At 53.0% G+C, this 5,558-nt stretch overlaps 1 pseudogene; it reads right to left on the bottom strand.

Moving 5' to 3' along the window:
* Nucleotides 1-247: 247 nt before the first annotated feature.
* On the bottom strand, nt 248-2,669 carry LOC117308130 (allograft inflammatory factor 1-like; annotated as a pseudogene).
* Nucleotides 2,670-5,558: the final 2,889 nt, after the last annotated feature.

Here is a 5,558-nt window from a genome sequence, read left to right as displayed (position 1 = left end):
CTTGCAAGTCCCTCTCCTTTTCTCCTTCTGTCACCTCACTGAGGATAGGACGAAGCGTAGACTGAGAGGGGACCAGCTGGGGAGGTGGGATGCTGCGTGGCCACATCCTGGCCCACCCAGGAGCGGTGGAACCACCGAGCTGTCCAAGGATACCCTAACGAGGCCCTGCAGCCTTATCCTGACTCCAGGGTCTCCTGAAAGGGGCTGAGGGTCTCGCCAGGGCCAGGCCAGGGTCCCAGGACTTAGGTCAGTGACCTGGAAGGACGAACAGTACCAGCTTCAAGTGCGGGAATCACAGGCTTCTGGTCTACCTGTCCTGGCCCCGCCCCCTCTGGTTTTTGGTTTAACGTCAGCCCTTCTGCACAGGGAAGAGAGACGCAGGGAAGAAGAGAAGGAGGCGATCAGGACTTCCCAACCCAGAGCCCCTTTAAGGCAGTAATTTATGCTAGACAAAGAGATCGCTGACTCTGCCGATGAAGAAACAAAATCAATGACCAAACAAATAAGACACATCGCAGGGCGTCAAGAAGGGCAGTGAGATCGGGAGGGAGGAAGACGAGTGGGGAGAGCGGGGCAGGCCCAGGCGGGGTCCTCCGGGCAGGCTGGCAACGCCTCTCTGGAGGGGGGCCAGCTGGCTTGGGGCTGCTCTCGTTGGCTTTTCCTTCAAACATCATGACTAGCTTGAGCACCGCCGACCGTTTTCCCAGCATCATGTTCACAAAGTCTCAGTAGGAGGTGGTGTCGCTGACAGCGCCCGCCACCTCCGAGATCATCTTCTTCATCTCCAGGTGGGTCTTGGGGACCCCACGCTTCTCCATCATCCTCTTCAGAGACATCAGATCAATCTCGCCCTCACTGTTCAGGTCAAACTCCAGGTACTTCTCTTTAAAGGCAAGTTTTTCCGGCAGGTTCTCTTCATCACTGTACTTCTGGTCACAGAGGAGCTCCCGGTTGATCTCGGCCGGCCTCCTCTCCTGCCGGGCTTTGAGCAAACAGAGCGCTTTCCCTCCTTGCAACCTGTTGCCTAGCGCGACCGACGTGGTGAGCACCGGGCTTCCGCCGGCTCGGGGCTTCGCGACCGCGGCAAAGGGACGAGGGGGAGGGGCGGGCGCCTGGCCCAAGCTGCGCGGCGTGTGGCGGCGGGATCAGTACATGAATCTCAAAATTGGATTTAAAACATCAAGTTGCAGGGCTTCCCTGGGGGCACAGTGGTTAAGAATCGGCCTGGCAATGCAGGGGACATGGGTTCGAGCCCTGGTCCAGGAAGATCCCACATGCCGCGGAGCAACTAAGCCCGTATGCAACTACTGCTGAACCTGCGCTCTAGAGCCCATGAGCCACAACTACTGAGCCTGCACTCTAGAGCCCGCGAGCCACAACTACTGAGCCCGCACGCCTAGAGCCCGTGCTCCACAACAAGAGAAGCCACCGCGATGAGAAGCCCGCGTGCCGCAACAAAGACCCAACACAGCCAAAAGTAAACAAATAATTAATTAAAAAAAAACTTAAGTTGTAAAAGTATAGATGTACTGTGACATCATTTTTATGTCTAAAAATAATTTTAAAATAACTACTGTATTTATGGATACACACATAAGTAGCACACCCATAAGGAGAGACAATTGTAATGATAGTAAAGATTAATTCAGACTCTAGTCACCTCTGGTGGCCCGTGGATGGGAGGAGGGAGTGGTTGCAGGAGCATCATAGATTCTCAGGCGTTCGTTCTGTTATTAAACGTCATGGTTTACACACACACTTTTATGTTATTGTGTGTGTATCAGATACTTTTCATTGAAAAAGGAAAAAGATATTGGAACTCGTCAGAGCCCACCGAGGTGGCCGATTAAAACACGTGTCTCCTAATTCTGGCTCCAGAATTCCAGCCGCGGAGTAAATAGTCCCAGTAACTTTATCCAACTACGGTTTATCTCTCACATTGATTACAATGAACAGTTCCGGAGAGGATATCACATGCAGCCGTCGGAGGTCGGTGTCGAGTAGCAGAGCAGGCCGATTAGGATCTGAAGTCAAGCCTGAGTCACGACCTGAAACGAGGGAGAGTCGGGGGCTGATTTTCCTCCTTTGATTCCCATTTTGACCCCCGGGTGGGCCCGTCCCTGCACTTCGTGGCAGCACTGACGGTAAACCCCAGGGGAGATAGAGAGTCTGAAGACAAGGGCAAGGGGCCCCACAGAGCTGGAGGGGGTGGGAGAACTCCCAGAGGCGAGTGGGTTTCAGGAGGACACGCCCAGCGCCGTGTGTGACCGAGGCTCCCACGGAAGCGCATCAAAGACTTCGAGCCCTGAACCATCTCCCCAGTCCCAGCCCACGTGCCGGATGGAGCCCAGCGATGTGGGAAAGGCGTTGGAGTGGAGCCCGTAACGGACCACTGCCCACAGAAGGAGAGCTGGACTGCGCCGTCTGGGCCTAACCAGGTCGGTCTGCTGGAGCCGCAGCGGCCGTGACAAGGCAACACCCTCCGGAGTGCTAGCCAGGACCCAGGGTCTCCCAGCACAGTAGGCAAGCGTCCAGCACACAATCCCGAATTCCTCAACTCACAGAAGAAGCAGAACGAGGAAAGAGACAACCAACAGATACCAAGCCCAAGGCGACTCAGGAGGGAAGGATCAGTTAAAGGGTTTAAAGCAGCTCTTCTAACCGTCCATCGTGAGGATAAGGCGAATAATCTTGAGATGCCTGGAGACGCAGAAGTTCTCTGCAGAGAAGTAGAAACTAGAAAATATAACCAGAGGGAACGTTTATAATTGAAAGAACGCCATATCTGAAATTAAAAAAAAAAATCACGGGACGGGCTCAGTAGCAGAATGGAGATGCAGGGGGAAGGGTTCGGGAAACCTGAGGGGGGTCAACAGAAATCATCGCTGTGCAGAACGGAAAACAGAAGTTTGGGGAGAAAGCACGATCTCGAGGATGAATGGGCAACACCACAGGGTCCAACGTTCCTCTCACGGAAGTCCCAAGAGGAGAGAGAAATTGGCATAGAAAATAATACTTGAGGAAATCATGGCCCAAACTTCCTAAATTTGGTGAAAAACTTACATTTAAAGAGCCTTGATCTATTCTTCCATTCTCCAATAGACCCAGATGTCAAGCCTAAAACTATAAAACCTTTAGAAGAAAAGATAGGAGAGAATCTTTGTGACCTCAGAGTTAGGCAGAGTTTTTTGAGAAACTGATGAATTGGACTGAATCAAAGTTAAACACATTTGCTCTGTTCAGAGAATGAAAAGATAACACAGACGGGGAGAAAACATCTGGAAATCACATCTCTTAACAGCTTGTGTCCAGAATATATAAAGAACTCTCGAAACTCAACAATAAGAAAATAAACCAAATCTTAAAATGGGTAAGCTATCACAACATACATGTTTCCAAACAGGATATGCGGACGGCAAATAAAATGCCTGCGCAGTGCGCAAGTTAGCCCCCAGGGAGATGCCGGTTAAAATGACAGTGAGGCGGCCCTACATGCTGATCAAATGGTGACAGTAAAGCTGGCAGAACCAGGTCCCAGTGGGCGCTTAGAGCCGGGCAGCTCCTTGTCGCCAGAGGGAATGCAAATGGCACCACGAACCGTTCTTAAACAGTTTCTTAAGCACACGAGGGCCTTAAAAGCTAGTCATCCCAGGGCTTCCTGGTGGCGCAGTGGTTGGGAGTCCGCCTGCCGATGCAGGGGACGCGGGTTCGTGCCCCGGTCCGGGAAGATCCCACGTGCCGCGGAGCGGCTGGGCCCGTGAGCCATGGCCGCTGAGCCTGCGCGTCCGGAGCCTGTGCTCCGCAACGGGAGAGGCCACAACAGTGAGAGGCCCGCGTACCGCAATAAAAAAAAAAAAAAAAAGCTAGTCATCCCATCAGAAATATCTACCCTAGAAAACCGAAAACTGGTGGTCACACAAAAATATGTACCTGAAATGTTAGGCTTCATTTTTAATTTTAATTTATCAAAGTATAGTTGATTTACAATGTTGTGTTTATTTCTGCTGTATAGCCAAGCAATTCAGTTATACACACACACACACGTACATATATATGTATTCTTTTTCATATGCTTTTCCATTATGGTTTATCCCAGAGTATTGAATACGGTTTCCTGTGCTCTATAGTAGGACCTTGTTGTTTATCCATTCTATATATCATGGTTTGCATCTGCTCATCCCAAACTCCCCATCCATCCCTCCCCCACCTCCCCTCCCCCTTGGCGGCCACAAGTCTGTTCTCTGTCAGTCTGTTTCTGTTTCATAGATAAGTTCATTTGTGTCGTAGTTTAGAGCCCACTTGTAAGTGACGTCATATGGTGTTTGTCTTTCTCTGTCTGGCTTCACTTAGGTATGGTCATCTCTAGGTGCGTCCATGTTGCTGCACGTGGCCTTATTCCGTTCTTTTTTACGGCTGACACTCCATCGTGTATATGTACCCCGTCTTCTTTATCCGTTCCCCTGTGGAGAGGGTTCATTCTTAATGCCCAAACCAGAAGACCCCCCACGTGTCTGTCCTTCAGCTGAGCGAGCCGGGGTGCGTCCACACAGTGGACCGCGTCCTGAGCGCCAGAGGGGACACACCGACGCCACAGGCCCGTCCCAGGCGCCTCGTGCTCCCTGGGGAAGCCTCCCCTGCCCTCCCCCAGCCTCCCTGGGCAGCGGTCAGCCCTCCTGCGGACGCTGGCTGCTCTGTGCGTCCATCACTGTGCTGGGAAGTGGGGCGCCAGGTGCAGCATGGGTTGGGGGAGGGGAGGCGTGCTCTGTGGAGGATTTAAAATCAATAACAAAGCTGATTAGGGTCCATCTGCCTTGTCACCAGGCACTGGCGATCCCAGCAGCACCCCTGACACCCACTCCTTCCCGGGAGAAGTTTTCTCGTTGGTCTAAGTTCTCAACAATTCTGCCATCACGGCTGAATTTCAATACTTATGTGTACGTTATGGGTTGAGTTGCTTCCCCCAAAAGATGTCGAAGTCCTACCCCACCGCCTGTGAACGTGCCGCGTTGAGAAGTAGGGTCTTTGTAGATGCCACGAGTTAGGCTGAGGTCGTTGGGGCGGCCCTAATCCTGTACGACCAGTGTCCTTATAAGAAAGGGACACTGACGGGGGAAGAAAGCCGTGGGCAGATGGTGGCAGAGACGGGGTGATGCACCTACCAGCCCAGGAGCCCCCGGGGTCGCCAGCAAACCACCAGCAGCACGGGGAGAGGCCCAGAGCAGACCCTCCCTTGCGGCCCGGTGGGGAGCAGCCCTGCCGACACCTCCATGTCAGACATGACGCCTCCGGGAGAGAGCAGGGATGCGTTCCTGCTGCTTCAGCCCCCGGCGTGAGGGCCCCTGTTGCAGCAAACTCGCAGTCGGCACGGCCTCCTTCCTTAGTCTTTAACAGAAGCCGTCTTCTGCCCGAAGTCGATTCGGAAACTAGCTCCCTGGTCGCCCTTGGCCCCAGCACCCCAAAGGCCGAATTCACAGTGAGGTTGCGCCGGTTTGGATCCGTGGGGTCACGGTTCACGTCCTCCCCTGCGGGGTTATCTTTTCTCTGTTTAAACAGCGGGT

The sequence above is a fragment of the Tursiops truncatus genome, chromosome 15 (assembly GCF_011762595.2).
Source record: "Tursiops truncatus isolate mTurTru1 chromosome 15, mTurTru1.mat.Y, whole genome shotgun sequence".
In the NCBI taxonomy this organism is placed as follows: Eukaryota; Metazoa; Chordata; class Mammalia; order Artiodactyla; family Delphinidae; genus Tursiops; species Tursiops truncatus.
This window is presented reverse-complemented; position numbering and strand designations above follow the sequence as displayed.